Genomic DNA, 12,539 nt, shown 5'->3' with positions numbered 1-12,539 from the left:
TGAGTGCCCCTTACACAGACCATGCACACAATTGTTTTCTGTTGTGTGCTTTGCAAGTCAGAAACCTGACAGAGTGTCTCCATTCTTTAAACTTACATACCTTTATTGAATGAGTTAAATATGTCAAATGAAAACTGTTAACCTGCTGTATAAATTCAAAGATAGTAGGATATAATATGCTGTAGTGCTACATTCTTGGTGCCTTTATCATCATGGTGCAGGTTAGAAATCTCCTATACAAGTATTGTTTAACACCTAGTATTGGTTCCATTTAAACTCATCCAAATAAGTTCTCCGTGAGCAGGGAGCAGTTAATATGAACCTTGAGAATTCTGGGAGGCTACCGGAACCAAAAATAAATATCTGTATGGCTATCCCTATATGGCTATTCAATAATTAAGGTGCATATATAAATTAACATAGATCTGAATAAAAACAAATGGAAAGGGTCATTAAGATACAATATACCAAACACTGGAAGCTAGCTCTGCCTGTTTAGAGTTTCAGGAAGTGCATTACCAAATATGGTAGTTTCTCCAATACTCTGTCCTCTGTCTTCATTTGTTTTTTCTACACTTGTTGTCTCAGTCCTCATATGTTTAGACAACACTCCCTGGGGCAGGTACAATCCTCACACATACCCCAGTCCCAGTTGGGGCCTCTAGTGTCACAATAAAAATTATATTCTACTCAAAACTCATGCTTCTTCATTACATCACACTTGTAACCACTGTAACTAGTTATGCTGAGCTGTTGCAAAATATTTTGTTGTGTATAGTTATCTACTTGTACTTAATAAAAGGTTGCTTTCACTGTTGATGCTATTTTTAAATCCTTGCATGAGAGACCGTCTGCTTTATGTTTATGATTGATCAGCCACAGATCTATGCTAAGTGTTCCACACTTAAAATCAGGCCTATCACTTATTTCAAAAATAGCTAAATAAAGGATGCCAGCTAGCACATTCTGCACCCCTGCAATGAACGACATGCAGAAAGGTCTAATCAGAAATCACATTATTTTACATACACTGTGGTCTCCCTATAATGCAAGATATTCCCTTCTTTATTCACGCTTGTTTGTGCTGCTGTCTATTCTAAACACGTCTAATCTCAAGAAGAAAAAAAACGTATGTAGTTTTCTTTAATGAAAGGACCAAAAGGTGGTCCTACTTTGAAAAGTAACTTTGTAAAAATGGTACTTTACTCAGCAGATCTGCTCCTTGGGAGTAGTTAGAGAGTTGCAGCTGCTTACTTTTGTGATTCATAATTTTTTACTCCCTCCTCCCCAATTAATCCCGCAGTGTTAATATAGCTAGAGTTGGATTCCATTCGTTCCTGTGTGTTGTCAATAGCATTGTTTACCTCCCACTCAGCTATACCTGCACAACGCAATTAAAGGGCATAAATGAGGCCCACAGAACCTTCAGTAATGGTGGTAATATACAAAAAAAGTAAAGAACCCAGGTTGAATCTCAAATCCTAGGTAGAATTTGGAGGGCTGGAAATTAGAATATATATTCTTTTGGGGGTGGTAACAAAAGTGCATTTGATAAGGAATAATTGAGATACAGCAAACAGGGAACCTCTTGCCATGTAAAGAGTCACTTTTCAGAGTATAACCAGACCTGGGAGACCTGAGCTATTTTCAGGATTATAACATTGGGCATATGAAGGCTTCCTACAGAGGTTTCTTAAATCAGACTCAACTTATCCATTTGCAAGATTATTATAACAAAAACTTTGCCCTTGATTAGATATTTTTCTCCTACCTAAAAGTGGTATTTCTCCTATGGAGAAGGTCAATCTCCTGCTTGACAATTTTTACATAGGTTACACTTGAACAGGCATCAGTGAAATTGTAGGCCTCTAGATCACCAAGTCTGGTAGTCTTGAGCCTTCTATTAGCTTCCCATTTGCAGTACTGTAGCAATCCAATCAAATTTACTTCCAAAATGGAAGGTGAAATGCCCTTGACTGAAATAAAAGAAGCATAGGAAGAGATAAATCCACTCAAAAATAACTGAACAATTTTATTTTCAGAGTGAAAATTACGACATAGAAATGACTGGAGAAATACATTTTGTAAATAGGCCCATTTCCCCTGCATTGTCCTATCTGAATGAGGCCTTTAGATTCTGGAAACAATATTTTTTCCTTAGTTTAATTAGGATTTATATGAATAAAATCTGACAACTTTTTTGCTAAGAGATGAGCAAATCCAATTTAGCAAAATTGTTAGTTTCCCAATTCTTTACCAGTAAAAAGCCCAGTGAGAATTAAATGAACGAGCGGAAGGATGAGTGAACAACACTGATCATGTGAAGACCACGTCTGTACTCGCACAAAGGAGGGAAGCTAGGCCACATCTGTGAGTCAACTCCTGCTGATCCCATGATTTTTAATATTATTGGATTAATCTGTCATAGTCCAGTGATGTAGGTCATTACAGAATTGCCAATAAGAGATAAGGCTTTCCAGTCTGACCAAATGTCAAGCTCACTCACCCTCAGCTCAGATTGGACCATGTTATCAGAGTGATCCCCTGATTTGCTCAGATCTCTGGGGAGGTGCCAAGGGATGGAGTGAACTAGAGTTGCAACTGTAAAGATCCAGGTGATCTTCCTAGGCCACCACAATACTAGAAAGGGCTGCCCCTACCATCCCATTCCCCTAGGAAGGAGGGGACCAAGCCTATGCCAACTGACTAGCCAGGTGCTTCAAAGGGAGTCTGCCAGAGAGCATAAGGTACCAACTAGAGATGATATCACTTAGTCCCCTGAACTGCAGTTCAGACTGGTGCTTTGAAGACCAAGAAAACTAAAGAGATAACCTTTTCCTCTAAGTAACCTTTCTTCCTCTTTTTTAAGCTACCTGGCGGGGATGCCTGCCACCTGTTTTAAAGATTTTTTCCTCAATACTTTTTAAGGTGTGAATAAGGGGGGTGGGGAAGAGAGAGAGAGAGAGAGAGATTATGTCAAAGAAATAGCACATGCTTATCTAAATTTGAAGTAAATCCTATCTTAAATTACTCTTTTCAGAGTAACAGCTGTGTTAATCTGTATTCGCAAAAAGAAAAGGAATACTTGTGGCACCTTAGAGACTAACCAATTTATTTGAGCATAAGCTTTCATGAGCTACAGCTCACTTCATCGGATGCATACTGTGGAAAGTACAGAAGATCTTTTTATATACACACAAAGCATGAAAAAATACCTCCTCCCACCCCACTCTCCTGCTGCTAATAGCTTATCTAAAGTGATCACTCTCCTTACAATGTGTATGATAATCAAGTTGGGCCATTTCCAGGACAAATCCAGGTTTTCTCACACCCCCCCCCCCACAAACCCACTCTCCTGCTGGTAATAGCTTATCTAAAGTGACCACTCTCCTTACAATGTGTACGATAATCAAGGTGGGCCATTTCCAGCACAAATCCAGGGTTTAACAAGAATGTCTGGGGGGGGGGGGGAGGTAGGAAAAAACAAGGGGAAATAGGTTACCTTGCATAATGACTTAGCCACTCCCAGTCTCTATTCAAGCCTAAGTTAATTGTATCAAATTTGCAAATGAATTCCAATTCAACAGTTTCTCGCTGGAGTCTGGATTTGAAGTTTTTTTGTTGTAATATCACAACTTTCATGTCTGTAATCGCGTGACCAGAGAGATTGAAATGTTCTCCGACTGGTTTATGAATGTTATAATTCTTGACATCTGATTTGTGTCCATTTATTCTTTTACGTAGAGACTGTCCAGTTTGACCAATGTACATGGCAGAGGGGCATTGCTGGCACATATCACATTGGTGGATGTGCAGGTGAACGAGCCTCTGATTATCATACACATTGTAAGGAGAGTGGTCACTTTAGATAAGCTATTACCAGCAGGAGAGTGGGTTTGTGTGTGTGTGTTTTGGGGTGGTGGTGGTGGTGTGAGAAAACCTGGATTTGTGCTGGAAATGGCCCAACTTGATTATCATACACATTGTAAGGAGAGTGATCACTTTAGATAAGCTATTAGCAGCAGGAGAGTGGGGTGGGAGGAGGTATTTTTTCATGCTTTGTGTGTATATAAAAAGATATTCTACACTTTCCACAGTATGCATCCGATGAAGTGAGCTGTAGCTCATGAAAGCTTATGCTCAAATAATTTGGTTAGTCTCTAAGGTGCCACAAGTACTCCTTTTCTTTTTAAATTACTCTATTACCCTGGGTTGTGAAATAATATTTGCAGAAACTACTCTGTCCTGAAAGGGGAAACTAAAGGTTGCTAATCTACTCTGTATCACAGTGGCTAGATTAATCAGAAAAAAAAAGTCAGCTGTAGAAGTCACTCAGTGAATGGCAATTTTGCAGGAGTTTACATACTCCTTCACAGGGCTGTGTAGTAACAAGAGGGTTTTCAGGACCTCAGACAAACAATTTATCAACGTTTAATTAGAGTCCCTTTAATCAGAGAAAACCTATTTGGTGTGTTTTTATGCTCTCAAAAAGCAACCATAAGCTACTATAAAGCTAACTAATTTATTATAAATTTCTAAAACATGAGAATTCAATTCAGGTTACAATGCATGTTACAGTAAGGTTTTTAACAACAATGCACGTTAAAATTGGTGAGCCACCAAGAATAAAATTTGAGACCAGAATTGATTAAATCATTGCATAAGTACAATAACCCCCAGATTTCGGTGCCTAAATCCCATTTTTAGGCACCACTGCAATCCACTAAACCCCCACTTTGCTGCCACCTAAACCTGTAAGTGCCTAAACTCAGCACCTAAGCTTGTTCAGTAAAAGTTTCTGCTTCTGGGTATGCACACTGCTGCTTCACTCTGTGCCCCTATCTCCCACTTATTCCCAAAAGCGATCCATGAACTGCCTTACTGGCTTTTAGGCAAGAAAATGTCAGCTTCAGCCTGTTCTAACGGAGACAACATGAATTTCAGCTTCTTAGCACATTGTTACATATTTCAAGTTTTCTTTAGCGTCTGCATCTGACACAGCATTGTGCAGCAAAATGTTAAACTCAGCTGGGGCATTAGAGTACCCAAAGGCACCTATTTCAGATGTACTCTTAGGGACTGAATGAAAAGACCAATTTATATTGATCACCAGGATCTACATTTAAGGTTCAAAACCACATTTCCCATGTCCAGAGCAAATTTTTGCCTCAGTGACCTGTCATTTTCTGAACTATGTATTCCATTAGGCACCATGATAATGGTACTTGTTGGTTGAACTGTCTATAGTGTACCAGAAGCCACCAATTTCTGTTGGGTTTTTGAACAGGCAAAGGTGATCTATTAAAGGCAGAGTTACACCTTTGTATGCTATTTGTTTTAAGAGTGTAATTAATGTCTTTTGTATAGATTGGTAAGCAGTAAGCAGTATTCTAAATTGCCTTTTAAAAAAAGGAGGCACTCCTGCTTCTGTGGGGACCTTACCCTTTGTAGGTTTGTTTCTCCAGTCACAAAAGTTCTTTGCAAATATTTCACGGTGTGCTATCTGTAGCTGCTTCAATTCTTCACTTTGCTGACTATTCTCTAAAGCATCTGCCTGGTGTACTTTTTCCTCTACTTCTTGTTCAAAGTCAAAGGATGCCTGGGTTTTTTACATTGCACTGGGCTTTCAAGAGAAGTTGTTTTTTCCTAAGAGGTTTTTACTGAAAGCACCAAGCCATTCCTACCGATGTCATTGCATTTGCATTGTCTCTCTCGGGTTTCTAACCTGTAATATTCCTTCGGGTAATACCCAAATTGTAGAAATTTAGAGCTCAAATAAGTAGAAACCCTTATCAACTAGATAGCTAATTTCACTTCATGCGGAGAGGTTTATCTCTGTAGGGGTGCAATTGGTAACCAGGAGGTAATAGCGTTCTGACTGAATTTTAAGGAGGGAATTGTGACAGTTTAGGAATCTCCTTGTGCACATTATGAGTTGTGAAAGGTTATGAACTCTGTTTCTTTTCCAAGCTACAAACTCCATTTTGAAGGTGTAGACTTTTGCTTTCTCTATGGTCTGTTTGCAGCTCAACATGAAGGAAGTCCCAGCACATATTGCTACAGGGCTGACAATAGAAGGTCGTTACTTTAAGTATCCGCGCACCGGAAGTCTATTCACTCTAGCCAGGAGATTAGCTTCTGTCCAAGGGAACTGGTTTTGTCAGAGGACAGGTCGCCTTGACAGTGAAGTCACTTGGCATGGGTTGGAGCTTGTGGGGGAAGCTGGTGAGGGTGTCACCTCACAAAGGGAGCCAACAAGTTTTAAAAGGACAGAAGATGTTCTGCTCAGGACAGGAGCCATTTTCTGCAGTCCATGAAGGGGAAGCAACCCAGGTTGTAATGTCCCATGAGATAAAGAGCACCCTGCCTGTCTGGACATGGATGGTCCCTAAGGATATAAGATGGAAAGTGAGGAAATAGAGGTAGGGACATGTATGTAGTGTTTATTGGTTTGTATGAGCTGTTGTCTCCTGTGCTTATATAATTAAAGTATAAAAGGAGCATAAAATGTGTTAGACTCTTGTGCAAAGTGTTCTTGTATGTCAACTGCTGTGTGCCCCGAGAGTTAAACTGTAACCACAAATGTCCTACTTTCAGGGGGGAATTCTGGAAGAGGGGATGTTTAAGTAGAAGGAAGCCTGAGGGGTGACTTCTGTGCCCAGAGGGGTTAGGCAGTTGGACAGCAGGTTCCCACTCTCAGAAGGGGTGTTAGATAGAAGGTCTGCACCCGGAGAGTATGCCTAGGTACCACAAGATTGAGGCAGTGGCTGGACTTTATTCTGCCTCCAGATTAAAACACCCAGGGAATTAAGGGACACAGAGGCTTGGATTCCCCTCACAGCAGTCCAGTGAGTGGCTGACAGGGGTCACCCAGCTGGATCTGTGACAGGGATACACAAAAGGTCTCAACTGTGTGGACAGCAACTACTGTGAAGAGATTAAAGGGAGCACATTCACCCCCTGGTCTCTCTCCCTTCTATATTGCAAAGTGTAGGGGCATCCCTATCACACCAGCTGGGATAAACCACTCAGCTTCAGAAGTTACTTATCAAACCTGGGGAATGCTTTGACCTGATCTTTGATGCTCTGGCTCTTAGGGTGCATTTGCTCATCCCTCAAAATCAGAACCACAACATTTTGTTTATTAAATCTACCTGGACAAGAAAGTCTGCTTTGAGATAAATCGCAAGTTTTAGTCCTGTAACCACTGAAGCCCAATGTAGTATTGCAGGGTTGCCCACTTGAATGTTTAAAGCATAAACTTCTTGGCTTTTCACACACTTTTTCCACAGTGGGGCCACCTTAAGGATTTCAGTCTTTTGGACTACTGCTATGGGCATCGGTTCTCTCTTCATTGCTTGACTAGGAAATCTTTAACTAGGGTTTTTTCAAAGGTGAGATTTAGCAAAGCTTCATTTACCAACCCCCCTTTCCCTTTATATGGGGGCATGGGGCAGACGTATGGTCTCTGGTTGTCTGGATTTTTAGGGATGTTAGTGAGGCAGTCAGCAATCCCATGCTTATCATGCTGTGAAGCAAGGATTTCATGTGCCTCTTTGCCAGTTTTTTTAAATAAACTCCACATTTAATTCTTTGTCCAGATTTTGCATTGATAGTTGTTTTTCCTACTCTTGTAGCAATTCAAGTTTTCCAAGGATTAACATTTGTGTTTCTTCCTAACGTCCAACCTGCACTTTCAGCACTGTGGACTGTTGTGCACAACCATATCTACATAATATTTTCCCATGTGGGTAATTTACATGCCAGAGGCTTTTTAACTTGTGCCCACAGGTTGTAGGAATTGTAATCTATTAGAAATTTTAAGCAGGCTAACAGGTCATTACTCACTAACAGACTCTTAGTTTAACACAGATGACAAACTGGGTATGTTGCTTTCATGTGCACAAAGCTTTGAAATTAAGCAAAACCCCACAGCATGGTGTATTGGGTATAGCTAGTGAAGTTAGCCCTACTTTTCTCAATGTTCCCTCTGTCATGAGGGTTACTTCTGCTCCCAAATCAAGGAGCTCTGTGCATATCACAGCATCTTCCACTTTAGTCCAAAAGTACAATCTTCTGGCAGCATCTTCTGGGATAAACTCTCAGAGACAAACTTCCCTGAACTCCCTATTAGCAGTAGAGGGGAAAGAAAAAAAAAATGGATACACCTGACAAGTCCTCCTGCCAGCAATGTGACTTCTCATTTTTGAACTATTAGGGAGTTTGTTTTCCTCAGTCATGGAATTTACCCTGTATTATCAGGTCCCAGTCAGCTATCTTGGGGAGGTGGTTCCTGTGTGGCCACCTTAGATCTGGGGGTTTCTTGTCTTCCTACATACGCCTTATGGCTAGAGGATACAAACAGCGACATAAGCTCTAGTTTGTCATCCATCACCTGGACCATCTGCTTAATATGGGCACCATGCCCTTTAACAGTTTCTTTTGGCCTTTCCAAGTCCTATCACCTGTATTCTGACCTTTCTTTGACCATGTCAGTTGGGAAGGCTCCCTAAAGGCTGAGACTTTACCTTCTTATCCCTGCTTCTTGGGGAATGATTTCTTGTTGGAGGTTGGCACTTTACCTTCTAACAATAGCTCAGTTTTTCCAATCTCTAGGACATAAACGCTGCCTGGCACATCAAAGGTCTTTTTTCTGCCTCCTTGGACAGTGCCTCTTGTCACCTATACCTTCTGGGTCAGAGTGACTGTTTCTCTCATGGGGTTTTGCCTGGATCCATAATCAACTTCATTTTTTCTTTGATGTAGGCTGGTAACTTTCCCAGATACATCATCTTCAAATGAGGGTGCTGGTCTGGATCCACCAGCATTTAAGCAAATTAGCTTTATTTTATTATAAAAGGTGCATCATCCTTACAAAACAATCTTATAAATCAGAGCAGTGGGACTTACCTCACTGTAGTGATTGATTAGCTCAAGACATGACTTTTCAAAGTTCTGGCTGATGTCTGGAGATAAAATAGATAACCAGACCTGGGATTTATGGTTAAAGTCCTCCTTAAAAACCTCATCTTACTGTTTTCTGAAACTCCTTCAAAAGAAGCTAGGGAAGTTTTCACCACAGTAATATGCTTGTGAATTTGAGCTCCCTTCTTATGGGGGAATTGAACTTATCAATATGTTTAGCTTCCTTAAAATTTCTTTACCTGAGACTTGAGGTGCAATGTACCAATCCAAGGGAAGGGCTAGATTCACCTCATGAGTATCTGGGTTGCCTTGGGCTCCAGAAGCTGCCACAGCTCTTCTTAACTTCCACTTAAGAGAATCCCTGTCTGCTAACAACTCATGGTTCTTCTCCTCCACCTTTCTACATTCTGCAATTTTTTTATTCAACCTATTGTTTGTCCCCGTGAAAGCCTGAGTTGCTTTATCTCTTTCTATCCTTAGGTTGTCTAAGTCTTGCTTTCTTTGACCAGTTCTCCATCAACTTTCTGTTCAATAGGGTGGAATCATAGGGAATATGAGGAGGCATCTTCCTGCAATACAGAGCCTGCCACTGTGCCTTTGATGATCCAGCTGAGGGTCTCTTGCAACTGATCAAAATCTTGTCTTTTCCATTTTGATAGAGTGAGAGAGAGAGAGTTTGACATCTCTGGCCAAACAGTCTATAAGGAAGGGACTTGGCTTCATGTTTCAGATGAGTTGGCTGACTCATGTTTATGGGACAGAATTAATTCACCCCCTATCACATTGTGGTGTTGAATATGGGTGGGGACACTAGGTGGAAAGACAGCTGAAAGATGCATAACACTCACCATTTGATTCTTCTTGGTGTGGTGGCTAGCTGTCTTTTCCCATGGCTACTTTGGGTAACAGTTTGTCCTCTGAGTTGAAGGAGACAAAGTTCAGCATCTCTAACAGCTTTCTTGCAGGTGAAGGCAAATCACAACGTGTGAAGCTTTTTATCTCACAGCTTTATCAAAACTCCTAGGAAATCCTCTATTCTGACTTTCTCAGGTTTGTTTGACCAGTGTGCCAGACCCCACCCTCTCGCCTCTTTCAAACAGGAAACTTCACTTCCTCACAGTGTCAATTTAGGAGTACAGGTGATTGGAAAGGAACTTCCTCTCTCCTCTTACTGAGCAACTTTCAGCTTAACTCTTTACAAACCTATCTTATGTATAGGTTCACTGTTCAAAAACACCTATCACACCTTCAAAGGATTTCTTTCCAAATGACTGATGCAGGCTCCTGACTGACTCACCAAATCCGTAGTAAGAATAGGATTGTTAGGGCTTAAATCAAATGATTAATGTTTAATTAAAGACACTTTAATTACATTTTTACCTCATCAACCCAAGATGATTTTTAGTGATGTGTGGTAAAATTTGCTTTGCACTTACATTAATTTATACTATGTGCCTATATGCATGTGTTATTATCAGTCACCTCCAACCCCTCTCTAACAGCCTGGACAAGTTTTTCCTGGCAGGTAGTCCTACCCAGCTATTCCGCTAAAGAAAGAAAAAGAAGAAAATTACTTAGGAAAAGAAAAAAGACCTGTTGTTTGACTTGTTGGGTTCATGGAGTTCTAGAGTCAGTCAGGAACTGCAGTTTGGCAAATCGGGCAATCACACTCACTGGTATGGTCTTTCAGTCAACTGACTGTGTTTTTGTCTCCACTTTCCTTGGGACCAGTCCAAGGTAAATAGAAGCATTAGACAGCCAATTGTGTTAGGGCTAGGACATGGGCAGCCTGGCCTAGGAGTTACAGCAGGAATGGGTGGAGGATCCAGGAGCCAATTACCAGGAACCAGGCTGGATCAGAACTACAGGAGATCAGAGACTAGCAACAAGCAGGATGATCAGAACCATGAGACAGGTGTGAAGCGGCAGGCTAAGTCAAGTTAACAGGAGGTCAGGATCACACAAGAGTACCAGAGAGCAGGAACCAGGAGGCAGTTCCCAAGAGTAAGGCTTAGGCAGGATACCAGAAGGTCAGGAACAGAAAAACACCAGGGAAGAAGTTCATGGGAGGGTAAAGCGCAGCTGTTCAGACAACTTCCTGCCACCTCTTCTGGCTTCAAAATGGTCTGCAGCCCAATCAGAACACAGGGGCAGAGCTTAGGTCCCATTTGGACTTTATGGGCTGCAGTCCAGCTGCTGTCTGTGAGCTAATAAATGGAGGATTGGAGTGCGATGGACTCCATGGACCTGGGTTCAAGGCCTGTGGTGCCTGACAGGTTGTCACTGTGGTGACCTCAGGATGAGCATACTTCTTCCTCATTTACCTGGTTTTTAAGGTTGAGATAAAAGTTGGTAACATCTCATAGGGCATTCCCCCAGAGACCCTCTGAGCAAATCCAGGGACTACAGGTTTCTCACCCCAGCTGCATTGTCCAATCCTGGTCAAGTGTGGTCAGTCTGACCCTTGGTCTATACTTCAGGCCCTCCTTCCCAGTGGACTGTTTCTTTGTCATGTCCACACATTCACATGTTTTTCTCATGCAAGCAACAACAGATGAATAACAGGAGTGGATGTTGTTGATCAAAATTGTTTTAACTCCCCTTATTTGGGGGAACAGTTAGGGCTCATAAATGGCTTCTTAACCACTGGGGAGCTCGCAAGTTTCCTGGTCCTAACTTATGATCCATTGTCATTTAAAATAGAAAAATTGTCATTGTTTCTTATTCATTAACACATCTGAGGCTTACACTTTTTCAAGACCTGTGAGACCTCATATGAGAGAGCACCATAAGAAATTACAGAACTGTCACTGCAGTTGGGAAACTGGAGACCTGGGTGCAAGAGTATTTCTCTCTAGCAAAGCCAAGCTGTTTCAAGAATACTTGCTGAATCCTATTAACACAAACCTATTAAAATATGTGCTTAGTGTGGAAGACAATGCCACAGCTTTATAATGCAGATTTAGGGCATCATTACTTCTCTCAGACCAAGAGACAGAGGTGATTCTAGCTGAATGCCCAAGGCTCCCAGTGAACAAGTCTGACCCTAAGCATTACAGGCATAATTGAGACACATTCAGATCTATTTGTGCAACTCACTCTTGGGCCCTGCTTTAGTCTTTCGAAATAGCTGAACAAACCCTCACTCACCCCAAACTATTACATTCTGTTTATGTGAAGTTTTATGATGCATCTAACATGCTTTCATAGCTTAGATGGCAGTGTATTAGACTAAGAAGCACCCAAGAAAGAAAACAATCTCTTGATTGTGATCAAAACTGGGACATTCCATGAAGGTGGAAATGGTAGAAAGGATCACTTTATTCTCATTGAACACTTGTAAAGGAGATTAAATCCAGCCCAGTCATCTCCAACACTTGGTATGCTGACACGATAAGAAAGAATGTCTTCATATTTTAGAGAACCGCCCCCCTGCAAAATTAGATTCAATCTCCATGTAACATGAGGGGCTTGGAGGGCCAGATGGCCTAGTGGTTGGTGTCTCTGGCTTCCTGCCCCTGCTTCTGTACTTCACTCTTTAAGGCAGGGGAATAGGGGAACCCGGGGCCCTCCCAATCCACTGGTTCCCAGCCCAGGGCCCTGTGTAAGTCACT

Source organism: Lepidochelys kempii, chromosome 11, assembly GCF_965140265.1.
Source record: "Lepidochelys kempii isolate rLepKem1 chromosome 11, rLepKem1.hap2, whole genome shotgun sequence".
NCBI classification, from domain to species: domain Eukaryota; kingdom Metazoa; phylum Chordata; order Testudines; family Cheloniidae; genus Lepidochelys; species Lepidochelys kempii.
The sequence above is the reverse complement of the archived record's forward strand: the minus strand, read 5'-3'. Positions refer to the sequence as shown.